Genomic DNA, 12,980 nt, shown 5'->3' on the forward strand with positions numbered 1-12,980 from the left:
TTTCAGGGAACTTAAGTGGCCTGCCAGTAGAAAGAGTATTTCATCATTTTTTGTAGGCCTTTTGAAAGTAGCCCACCCTCAGGTTAGAATCAGTGCTCTAACAGGTTATCTTATACCAGAAGCAACAACTGCTACAACTTAGTACACTAGTACCAGTACATTAGTGGGAGACCAACCCCAAACATCATCCCATTCAGTGACAAAGTATTTTTTTATCTTCTTCCCTAGTAGTAGAGCTCTCTGTTTGGGAGGAAGAAAGCTTTGCTAACCTTGCCACAGCTCTGCCAGCACAGATGCTCTGTTTGTTGTGTCATGAAAATGAACAACACATTTTCAATGTTAAATAAACATTTATCCAAATGTTCAGCATGACTGCTTAAAGCTTAAGTAAATCAATCACTGTAGGTTAACCTTTGCTCACAGCACTATTTTTCCTCTCTGAAAGTACTGTCACCATCAGATCTCAGTGTTACATGGTTTTTTGACATGCCACCGTCAGGAGAAATACTTAGCAGAGAAATCTGGTGCACCAAAAATTTTTCCACTCAATGCTCTGCGGAGCGCAAGAAGTTTATGGGTTGCTGTGTTGTATCTTAAGGACATTAAAGACATAGTTTCAGCTACAATCCATCTGGAAAAGTACTGTTCATGTGAAACTATTGAGAGTTAAGGAGAAGTTAATGTTCCCTGGCACATTCATATCATTGTAGTTCAATTACACAGTTACAAGCATGCCTTCCTTCTAAACTAGCTCAGTGGAACAGATCCTAACATGTCATACCAAGGTGTTAGTGTTACAAAGGGTAATTGTGCTGTGGTTTAGCCAAAGGAGATGAGAATAAGAAAATAGAAGAAAACATTTGCAAGGAATTCAGGCTTCAGCAAATAATGGCTGCTCTCTGCTCTGACAAAGCAAATATTTTTATACCTGCAAAGCTCCAATTAACAAGGATAAGCATAAAAGTTACCAAGCCTAACTAAATACTGAGGTGGAAATGTGAGAAGAGCAAAGTGTCTTGCCCACTGCAAGGCAAACTATTTGGTTTAAGAGTTTATTCCCTCTGCTGGATGGCATGGATGGTCATTTTACTGTATCTGCAAATCTGAAATGGGCAGCAGCACTGCATGAAATCAAGACAAGGGAAGCACATAGACTGAGAAGTGAAATGCTTTCAGTGGGGGGAAGCTATTTTTAGTGCGGTTGATAGTAGGGCGGAGGTGGACAAGGTGGGATCCTTTCCACCACATGTGGCTGAGGCAGCTAAGGCATGTTCCAGAGGGACTTTTAAAGGATATTCTCATTTCCCTGGGTATTCCTTTTTTCTCCTCCTGTAAAATCCTACAGCACTTTCTGTTTGGATGAAAAGGAGACAGTAATTGGGACTGTGGTGAGTGCACCTTCTGTGTCCTGGCTACCTTCTGGACAGCTGGAAATGCTTCCCTATTTTCCTGGACCAAATGTCTCAGCTCTTCCTTTTGTGGAGATTTTCAGTGACAGCTAGAGGAAAAATCTCAGCAATGTTTAAGCCATGAGCAGTCATGGGATCTGATTTCTGCTTCTCAGCTGGACTGGATCATAGGCTGTTCCTGTCAGAGGCTGAATGCACCACAGAAATCTGCAGATGGGAGCTGTGGCACCAGTGCTGGGGCAAGAGACCCCACTTCTTCTCTGCCATCTCCTGATGAGCTGCTACAAGTTCAGCAGAGTGAATCTCAGTTACCTCTATGAAAGACAAAGCAAGGGTTTTGTAGAAACCCATGGATGTGGCCTGTGTGGGGAAGTGTTCCTTCTCTTCTAAGCCAAATAGAAGCTGTTCTTGAAGGATGGCTGCAGTCATGCACCAGTGTGGTGGCTTAAATGTGTTGCTTGAAGATGGAGAAGAACCTACAAAGTTTACAGCCCATCTGTTTAGTGTTTCTCACTGCATTCTAGTATTTGCATGAGGGTTTTCTATCCATCCTGTGTAGCTGTCCTATTTACAGTTATGTGCAGTTATGTATTTGTCCCAACCATAGTTATGACAATTGGATGGCATCCAAATGGGGTAGGCCAGTCTGTCATAGCAGCAGGCATGAGAAATGCAAAAACCTACTTCCATGATACTTGCAAAATTTTCAAATGAGCTTTGGGATCCCACTTACACCCTGACTGCATTCCCTCACACTCTCAAAGTCCTCAGTCTGGAGTTAGTCTGTCACGAGTGGTAGACATCTGCCTGCTGCTCAAGCGATGCTCCCTCAGTGGGAAACAGTCCTGGTTCACTTTGACCTCTTGGGTCTGAGTGAGATGCAGACCCTCCACCATTGGCCAGAGATCCCTGGATGATTTAAACAGCATCAGATCTGGAGGGTCTGATTCAATGGGCATCTTGTCCAGTAAGAAAGAGATAGTTTCCAGTCTGCTTTAGGCCATACATACTGAAAAAGTATGTATGTCGGCGAGATGCTGACCTCTCCTGCAGTTGCTGCTGGAAGGTCCTATATGTCAATGTTGGGATCCCCACAGTGCAGCAACCATTAATGCCCTCCCAGAGATGGCTGAGCTCTTTCACAGTCCTTTTCCTTTTCTATATCTCCAAGCAACTTCCACCAGCTCATGCTGCTTCAAAACCACCATGGCTGTGTTAGCCTTTTGCTTCAAGTGCTAAGTGATTTTCTCAGTTTTTTGAGGTAAACCACTAACCCAAGTAGATTGCGTGCAGTTACTGGTTTGAGTCTCACCATAGAAAGGCTTCAACCAGCTATCAGAGCAGAGCTCATGCATGTTTCCCCTTCCACCAGTTCCAGCAAAATCGGTGATGATGGGTGATAGGGTGGCTCCTGGTGCTGCTCCCTGCTCATTCTGTCTGCAGGCAGGAGCACACACACAGCCCTGCATGGACAAATTCAGCGGAGATTTTCCTTTGTAAATAGCCACTGTGGAAAAGGAATTGGCCTTGATGACACTGCTGGGCTTCAGGCAAGTGAGCATGATTTAGATTCAGCCCTTTGTAAGGCAAACTGCAAACAAAAGGTTGTTTTCTCCAGTCACACTGCAAAGCCCTGTTTGAAGTAATTTGCCCCCGAGGCAGAGCATAGGAAAGATACACCCCTGTACAACCAGCTGCAGCTTGCAGTGAACACACTTCAGCAGTGCTGGATGCCTGCTGCAGAGTGACTCACCAACAGTGTTTATTCTCCGTTATGGTACAGGTCTGGTTCATTAATTGTCCAACTGTTATGTAGCTAATTAGAGAGCTCTAAATGAGTAGGACAGGAGATGTTCACGACAGCTTGTGGGGTGAGGAAGTAACAGATAGGTCAGAGGTGATCTGGCCTTAGAGAGGCAGGAAGGATGGAAGTAACAGGAACAAAAACTTCTTGTCTGGGGCTTTTTCTCCCAGCTGCCACAGAAAGAAGCACCGTTTTGTTGCTAGTCTGTGGGCTGCAGAGAAATGATTGGCCATAGCTCTCTTGTTTTGCGTTTGTTGGTAATAGGGAAAAGTGGTGGACAAACAACTGCATCATTTTAAAGCTAAAGAATGAAATCTCATACAGAAAACAGCAAGCAGAACTGTGTTCTACCTGGGCTGAATGACAGTGCTGTATGCTGGGTGAGTAGGGCACAGCACATGGGCAAGTTACACGGAGGGGAAAAAAAAACTGCCCTGTGACTTTACAGCACTTCAGTAAATCTACTGGGAGTGTCTGCTCTCTTCACCTTCTGTAAATCTGAGGTTTGACAGCACGCTCCCAGACAAAGACAGCTATGTATCTAACACGTTTTAGGTCCTTTGCTTCTGGCCAAGGACACCATGGCTGTCCATTGCATCTACAAACAGTAAAGCTGCTACTAGAATAATGTAAACTGCTTGCACCAAAATACCCATGAAAAGAAGGCGATGCAGCTTGGATACAAAGTGCTTGAAAGCAAGAACAAGAGGAAGTTAAAGAGCAGGCATCAAAATGTCAGTCCTTCATGTTTGCAATTAGCAACTGAACATACGGAGGAGTGGGAGGACTTACTGCTTGCTCACAGTGGAGCATCTGTTACACCAGCAATGCAGCAGTGCCAAGATCCCAGTCCAAGGCAAGCAAACCTCCTTGGGAACCAGGTGCACACCGTACATCTTGCTTCCATGTCCCATCCTCACTGTTGCATAGAGCCGCTGCGCTTACAAGTGGTTGCTGACATACTGCTAGCTGGAAGTGGGACTTGTCATGGTTAGCATTTGTCAAGACAATCACCTCAGATGCCAGCCGTCTCCTGCTTGTCTCCTTCAATTCAGGTGTTTGATATTGTTATTCATTGCCAACACACTAGGGCATCCTTGGAAGTGAAAACTATCAGCAGGAACTGGTTAACATTAAGACTCCGGTTTTGCTTTTTCCTTTTTTACTTCTTCACATTGCTTCACATGTTTTCCAGTGGAACCAGCTGTGCCCTCCTTTCATTGAGTCCTTGGCTCTTGGCATGCACTGGAAACATTTTCCAGCTGTGAGATGAAAGGTAGAAGATTTAAAATTATACACTGGACAGTAGACCTCTGAAACTGTTTATTCACAGGGAATCTGATGTATTCCCTGCTAAATACCACAGACTGTAACAAAATCTTTGAGCGGAGCAACCCATTGGCTTTATTTGGAAAATTTTGAGAAGGATCATCCAGGGATTTGTTACCTGGCAATGGGCAAAAACCAAATTTGACCAAAGAGTTCCAGAGCATTTTGGCACGCAGCCTTGGGGCCCAGCATGCAAAGCCCTGTGCAGCAACCACTGCCCCATTGCTCAGTCCTCCTGGCAACCTTCTTGATAGCTAGCAGCTTGGCACAGCTACTTACCAAACCATGTGGCAACTATATAGGGTCACCCTGCTTAGGTGCCCATGCCCTTTAATTCATTCATTCATTGTTTTTTCACAAGTGCTTCACTGAGAATTGCAAATTCATTAAACTTCTACCAAGAAAACACTTCTTCCTCCACTCACTCTCCACCCCTTTTGCTGGTTTTCCCTCTCTATGGCTTCTATTGTTCAGCTGCTCACATCAAATATGGCAATATTTTCACCACAGCTAAATAAAATACACCCCACCCACTCGTTGCCGCAACTTGCCTTTACACTAGCTGGAGCAAAAAAACATTCCAACAGGTAAAATATTAATTTGCTGTGGCCTCAAATGAGCCTTGGAGCAGTGCACCGCTCTATGAAGTTGCACAGGACAGAGCAGGCATTGTCTGCACCTGAATTCATTAGACTTTAACACAAAAGGTTGGAGGTGAGCCCTGAGGAAACTGCAGCTCCAGCTCCTCTCTGTTGTGGTCTCAGCATGGACCTTCCCAATGGTATTACTGTTCAGCTCTATAATCTAAACAGAAAATGTGTATTGATGGTTCAGAAGAGAAAACTGAAGCCATGTTTTCCATGTTGCAAAGATTACTCTGATGGGAAGAGATCCCATTTCCACAGTGGCAGCTGCTCACTTCCTCCCCATATCATCTCTCACTTGAAGGTCACAAGCTGGGACTTGGGTGAGAGGGGGCTGTTCATTGCCTCACAAAGCTTGCAAGGGCAAGAACCAGCAGGTCAGCCTCTGACTGTGGGCACAGGAGTTGGAGGTGGTGTGGTAGGCACTATGCCTCATCTGGGCTTTGGCAGAGCGTTGTGCTTGGAGGGAAGAGAAAGGCACAAGGCAACAGTCTGTGCAAAGCTGCAAAGCTTGAAACATCCTGCATGACATCATCCCAACCCATGTGCACCTTGTCCTGGTTTCAGCTGGGGTAGGGTTAATTTTCTTCCTAGTTGCCTGTATGGTGCTGTGTTTTGGATTTAGGATGAGAATACTGTTGATAACACACCAATGTTTTAGTGCCTAGGACATAGTCTAGGACTTTTGGCTTCTCAGGCTGCCCTGCCAGGGGAATTCTGGGAGGAGACAGCACCAGACAGCTGACTCAAGTTGGCCAAAGGAATATCCCACACCACAGATCATCATACTGAACAATGAAACTGTCTATCTCAACCCATGAGTTTTACCTTTTTCCAGTTCTTTCCCCATCCCACTGCTGATGCTGAGCTGTTTATTGGGTTAAAGCATAGCACTCTAAGAAGGGCCTCCCAGGGCAGGTGGAAAATGGTGCTTTCTAAGGATCTTTTGTGGCTGCCATTGACAAGCTCACTAAAATTCAGCCCATTAACTGAGCCAAAGTAGAGCAAATGCTCAGCTCTGGACAGGCAGGACAGGAGGAAGGGCAGCACTCCTCTTTGGTGGTGAGGAGCAGCTGTTTTTTGGAAAACAGCAGAGCTGCACCCATCTCTGGGCTCCAATCTCCCCTTGCACTTGCCAGTGCTTTCTGTCTGTTGCTCAGACCCAATTCTCATGCTGTTACTTTTCTGAGATTTAAAGTGAGACTGGGAGTAAGCAAAACCAAATATAAATATATTCTGAGGAAAGCTTGTGAACTACTGATGCGATAAATGCTTTTCCAGTAACGCTTGCACTTGCTCTCACATTCTCACAGAGCTAAGTACAACACAACAGGTTCTCTGAAGTTTTCCTCAATAAAGTGACTGTTCTGACACCAGACTCTAAGTTTTTTTTTCACTGTTATTACAAAGGCACAGGCAAGATTAGTGCTCCAAAACACCTGGCAGCATAGAGAAAATGAAACAAATGCCCAATGTGACTCAGTGCCTCTTCAGCGAAGAATAAGAAACAAGCACGAGGAGACAAGGTGGCTTACTCAAAGCTACGTGAGGAGCCAATACCAGATGATAAACCAAGCTTATATTTCTTCTGTCTCATCTAATGATCTTTCTGTGGGACAATAGGAAGAATCTCTTCCCTGACAATATTACCTTTCTCTTGCTTAATTGATGGGTTAAAAAGGTATGTTAAGTGGATCTTCATTACGTATGTTAAAAAATATAAAAAAGGGATATGACTGAGAAATGGCAATGGAAGATGTCAATGAAAACAAAATAAAGTTCAAAGTTCAAGCCGTCATAGTAGGGTGCAAAATGTGACTGGCTTCAGAAATGGCACATTGGAAGTTCTAAAGGGTTAAAAATGAGAAGCACAATTCCCTTTCCCCCCTAAGACTGGGAGAATATTTGGCACAATTAGATCAGTACAAATGAGTCACAACAAAAATGAATTGTTTCTTCATGCAGTTTATTATTAAGCTCTTCTGAGAAATTCAATAGTAAATTGAATTACTCATTGAATCAAATGTTGTATCTGCATTAAAAGAAATGCATGATTTCATTTGAACGATAATAATTTTTGCTGTTGAGATGGCAACTAGGGACACTAAAATTTAATGATGCAGGATAGAGGAGGATATGGGTTGATAGATCTCAGCTCTGGGAAACTGTAGCAGTCCTTCATATCCTCTTTACAAATTTGGTAGTGCAGAGGGAATGTACTTTCCGAATTCACAATGAGCTGCACTAGTCTTACCCTAAATTTCATCAGTAGCAGCGGGAGAAATGTGTGTGATTTTGAAGACTCCAGAAAGACATTGCCTTGCAGTGCCCTGGTCAAGTGGGAAATGGTGACTAATTCTACGTTGGTGGCAGACCCAACTGCCAACACATAAGTACAGGTAGGACATGCTCAGAGAGCTCCTTCTTTTTGCACCAGCTTGCAGGCAATGTTTTTCTTTGATGTCACATGCCCATAACTCTAGTATCTTTGGGCTTAAGGAGCGATATTATCATTATTGCTTGAGGCCTCAACAAGGTTTGAGTCCAAGATAAATAAAAGTAAAGATAAATCTCTCCTTCCATTAATGTATTAAGGCACTGGGGAAGGACCAATGCACAAGTAAGCAACTGGAACAAATCTGATTTGCTGTAAAAGAATTTTGTTCATATAATATAATTAATGTGCATTTGAAGAAATTTGCAAACATTTTGCACAGAACTGATTACATGGTGAACCCCACACAGATCTTTCCTGACTGAATTGTAGGATGTTCACTCTTCTGGAGTGAAAGCAAGATCACAAGTACAAACGAGTGACAGCCTGCAACTTTAAATATGAGTTCTGGAGGGCAGCTATTTCAGCACAACAGATGCCTTTCTCCTGTGAAACCTCCCCCACAGGAGGTGCTGGGTTCGTGTATGCTTAACTGCTCCATCCTTCAGCACTTCCTTTCCCTAGAGTGAGGGAAAGTTAAGGAGGGCTTGACTTCCAGCAAGGATGCAAATGCTGTTTTGAATTACAAAGAAGAAAATGAAGGACTCTCCCTGGGTAGCCTGACTTGTTACAAATTCCTCACTTGTAGGCATAGTTTCGGGTCTTTCTCCAGAGAATAAGAAGACCAAAGGGTTCAAAATGCTCTGGTAACACAAAGAGCTCAGTTAAACTCTAAAAACTTGAGCTATCTTCCCTCTCACCTCACTCCTGAAAACAAAACAAAACAAAACAAACAACAACAAACAAACAAAAAAAAAAACAAAAAGCAAAAACCAAAACCACAACCACCAACAAAAAACAACTGAAAACAACGAAAAAACAAAAAACAACAAAACCAAAAAGCAATCCACAAAAAAAGAAATCACCACAACCCAATCTACAGTGAGCAAGAATCTCTGGAACACTTTTGCTGTCATTTCAGTGTAGTAGAGCTCCTTCTGGCAGTGGCTTTGTTAAGGAAGGAAGAAAGAAAGCATGGAATTACAACACATATGAGCTCAAAGTTGCTAGGAAAGTGGAAATAGTTATAGAAAGAAAGGTTTTTCTCCACTAGCATTTCCAAGTCATTTCTCCCTGATTTATTCCCATTGCTACATGTAGGTTAGTTGTATGGCTTGTCTGATCCCAACAGCTTCCTTCATTATTTGTTTGCCAAACAAGACTTGAAAAGATTAGAGAAATACCTAGGCTTTAACATAGTCTACCTATGAAAGGAAAGATATTACCAGCCCAATCCTTGTGTTGTTGAAGTATGGGGGGACACATGGAGGAAGGGTTGTACACTGTAGTTTAATATAAGATAGATAATAGTAGCAAATACCAAAAAAAGAGAGAGAGAAATGCCAGGGCTCAATAATATTCCAAAACAAGTAGTTAAAGGTCAAGAAATATAGAATCAAAAGGGATTTGGAACTAGACTGCCCAGCAACAAGGAATTTAAGCCTCACCAGTAATATAAAAATAGTATCTTCTTATAAAATGAAAAATCTGTGCTAAGCCACAAAGCTGCAAAGTATCATCTGGTGCTTCTATTAAAGTATCATCCTTCTCTGCCAGACACATTCCTGCTACTGTCTTTGCAAATGGATAAAGAAGGGGAGAAGACTACTCAAACATGATGAAATAAATTCATCATGAAAATCTATAGCAATTACGGATAAAGAAATGCAAAATTATTCTCAGAGGGGAAGTTTGCAGTGCTTCTTCCAGATGACTGACACCTGTCAGTGTCCTAAAAATTTTTACTTCTGAAAGATATCATTATCTAGGACACTTGGTAGATCAATTTTATAGTGTAAATGAAACAAGAAAAATATGTGAGTATTTGTAAACAAGGGACTGGTGTTCTTCTGCCTTGTGATGGTGGAGAGAAGAGGACAGTTTGCCACATCCTTTTTGAATGATTCAATAGTTCATCAGTTTGTTACTTATAATGCACAGAAAGTATGGTTCCATAGAGTTTCAGCCTTTACAGTTGACTTACTGGAACCTCCATATCTACTCTGGTGATGTCTGGATTAAAACATGAGTGATCTGCAGGTATGAGCTGGTTTAGGTTGACTACCATGCCGCCAAATTCAGGTGATCAATTGGGTTGCTGAGGCTTGCCAAATAGGGGCCAGCAATGCCATGTGGATCAAATCCTTGTAGCTCTTCTACATTGTGCAGACCATTGTGAGGGCTGTAGTCAGAACTTCTTGCTTATACTGGGGCACAACAAAGTTGAATTGGCAGATAGTGATGGGCAGGCAAAAAATCCCAGCAAAAGTCAACTGAGAAGTTAGCTGTGATCACTTGGGTACAATGGTCATGCACTGAGATGCTTAGAAGTCCCTCAGGTGTCTCAAAAGGGTGATTGAACTCCTCTTGTTGCTTTTGACAAGAACAGTTTTGCCTTTCTCGTCCATAACAGTTTGTCTTTCTGCTGGATATCAGGTGTAAAGAACATTTTGCCATATGTTGGCTCATAGACAAAGGGTTGGGCTCAACAGCTGATTGCACACCTAAGTCCTAATTCAAATGTCCTATCTGGGAACCTATGTTCTTCTTTCAAGTAATAAGTTAAAAAAAGATAGAAAAAGATTAATCAAACGTTGCTTTGTTAGTCCCCTGGAGGCCAACATCATCACAAGCACAATTACAAGAATTGGAACCCCCCTTTACTGAAGAAGGCAGCTCCCCACTTCTGTCCCCTTAAGCCTTGAGCTCCCATACTGCCAGGCCATGGAGGGGACAAGTGCCGAGGTCATTTCCTCACCTTTGTATGAGCAGCCAGGCAGGAGATAGAGATGTTGACTGGCTTGGAAGAGGTGAGCTGTGCTTTCAGCTACCAGCAACCAGACCTCCAGTGCCTTGAAAATGCAAGCTGCATCACTGGGACAGAAATACTCAGGTTTTTTGGATACCTTTAGGTTGGCTAAGGCTTTTCACATTACCCAGTTCCTTCAACATTTCTATGTTTCTATTTGAGTGGGTTTTTGTTTGAAGTGTAAACATCCCATATATTGTAAAACAAAATATATTTACCTACTCCTGTGGGCTCTATCATTTCTCCCCTGCACCCTTCTGGCTTCTAGGCCTGAGTAGATTCCTTTCCCTTTATACTTCAGTCACCAGCCTTATACATTAATGTGATAGAAAATTGCATATTCTTAAAAGATAGAGAACATAGTTGGATTGTTTGAAGAGACCACAAATTACTGAAATTCTTCATTTAAAATCAATTTTTACAGCTTTACATTTGTTTGGTACACTACTTATTTTTGTAAAATATATGACTGGTGCTTAAGAAGACACAAAGAATCAGCAAAACCCACTTTATTAAATAAAAGTGTTTGGGAAGTCAACAGACGAATAGAAGCCAGTGCTGACTTTTTGCCAACTAGGTGGCTGCCTTTTTCTCACTCATTTTCACCTTCTCCCTGTGCACTTCCTTACCATGTCCCTTCTAAAGCTCTTGAAACTGGATGGCAGTGCTGTGTTTGCTCACTGGCCTCAAAACCTCTAAGCATCTCTAGTGCTCAGTGAAGGGCTCTGTTAAAAGCTTTTTAAAAGTATGGTTAGATTAGATCTACCACTTTATTCTCTAGATGTGCAATATAATCATCCAAAGTCAGCTAGACGGAATAATGGCATAAAGAAAAACACAAGTAAAATTAATGACTGGACAACGGTCTACCTAAAGGAATATGTTTATTCCTCATGACCTTCATGCTAAACTGTAATAGATACTTTTATTTTTTTGTGATAAGATCATTTGACTGTTCAAATATACCAAAATTAGACCTTAAAGAGGGAGTACTCAGACTCCTGACTTGGCATGACCTGTGAATACATACTTTTCTGAGTCCTAAAGCTACTGTAGTGCTTCTAGCACACTTTTCATTAAAGCTTTTTTAAAGTGCATTTGTGTGTGGAGCAGAAAAGAAGGAACAAAAGAAGTTAATGACACAGGAAGGGGGGGGGAGGGTTGGGAGAGGGAGAGAGAGAGAGAGAGAGAGAGAGAGAGAGAGAGAGAGAGAGAAGATAGTCATCCATGTTATTACAGCTTATGCAATTTCAAGATGTCTGTTCATGAAAAAAACATAGAATAGATGAAATTAAGAGAAAAGCTTAAATAAAAACAATCCGAACTGAAGTCCGCATTTGTCTAAAGGTTTGCTGCAGCTCAGCAAGCCTTTGTGTGAACCCAGTCTGATTTATGATTTCACATCAGAACCACTTCAGCCAGGGGATTTTGAATGGTAAGACTGTGAGACCAGATGATTCTTGCCACTTCCAGGCTTTATTCAATTCCCAGAACACAAAAGAAAAGCCAGGGGGTGCAAGCCTGCATGAACCAACATAAAAGAGAAAGCAGCAAATCTCTGAAAAGCACAAGCGCCAAGTTTTACATAGCACTATTTGTGAACTAGGAATTTCCACATATTCTTTCCACACTATTGATTTCTTTGAAATTGCACCCTCTTCCCCTTCCAGTCCAGAGAGCCTAAAGTTACATGTGTCTTGGCTCTTCTTTAACCACATAGCTTGGCCCTCAATCCCCATTGGCAATGTTATATTGAAGTTCCCAGGAATCCTTAGCCAGACACAGATACAGGACAGAGGGAGAAATCGAGGAGAAGGCTCATGCTCCAGGTCATGTAAGGCAGCAGTGACTGCACAACTGCACAGCTCCAACCTTTCCACATGGCTGCTTTGGCTTCTGCTCGGCTATTTTTGAAATCACAGTGTGCCATTTCCTCATGCTTTTCATTCTTTTATTTAGCTATTGCTTAGAAATGTTTTCCTACTGTATTTAAATGACTGGAATACCAAGCAGTCATTATTTCCTCTCCAATCTATGTTGACTGCAAACTGCTTTTTCTCCATCATGCTTACCCACTTCAGCATGCAGAGTTTATACTTCCCCTATGATCTATACAATGTCCTCTTACACTGGTTCAGCTGTTCCTTGGTTCATTGAAACAATATCCAGGCAATGCAAGAGTGTCCTGAGAATGCTGTTTCACAACACAGTGTGGCATCCCTCAGTGTAATTGATTATCATAGCCTCAGATCTACATAGGTAGTTGGAAGTCCTACTTGCCTGCAATTATCTGACATACTTCATAAGTCTGTTTTTGTCCTCTGCAGGATAGATCTAGAGTTTTTACTCAGAAAAGTTTTTACGTTTCACATTTTGGTGTCAGAATGACTGTCAGTGACCCTTAGAAACTCAGCTCTAAGAGTCTCTAAATATCTCTGCCATATGGTCTTCTATCAGCAGCTACAGTCTTTCCACCTTGGTGTCTGGATAT

General features: G+C 42.3%; 1 long non-coding RNA gene across 1 annotated transcript in view; it reads right to left on the minus strand.

The window, feature by feature from the left end:
* The window catches only part of LOC146545326 (uncharacterized), a 60,386-nt gene that overhangs the window by 31,166 nt on the left and 16,240 nt on the right, over positions 1-12,980 (minus strand). Inside the window, exon 4 of the long non-coding RNA XR_014884305.1 lies at positions 4,006-4,475. This is a non-coding gene — a long non-coding RNA (uncharacterized LOC146545326). The remainder of the gene's footprint in view (positions 1-4,005; positions 4,476-12,980) is intronic.

This window comes from Meleagris gallopavo, chromosome 1, assembly GCF_905368555.1.
Source record: "Meleagris gallopavo chromosome 1, MGAL_WU_HG_1.1, whole genome shotgun sequence".
In the NCBI taxonomy this organism is placed as follows: Eukaryota; Metazoa; Chordata; class Aves; order Galliformes; family Phasianidae; genus Meleagris; species Meleagris gallopavo.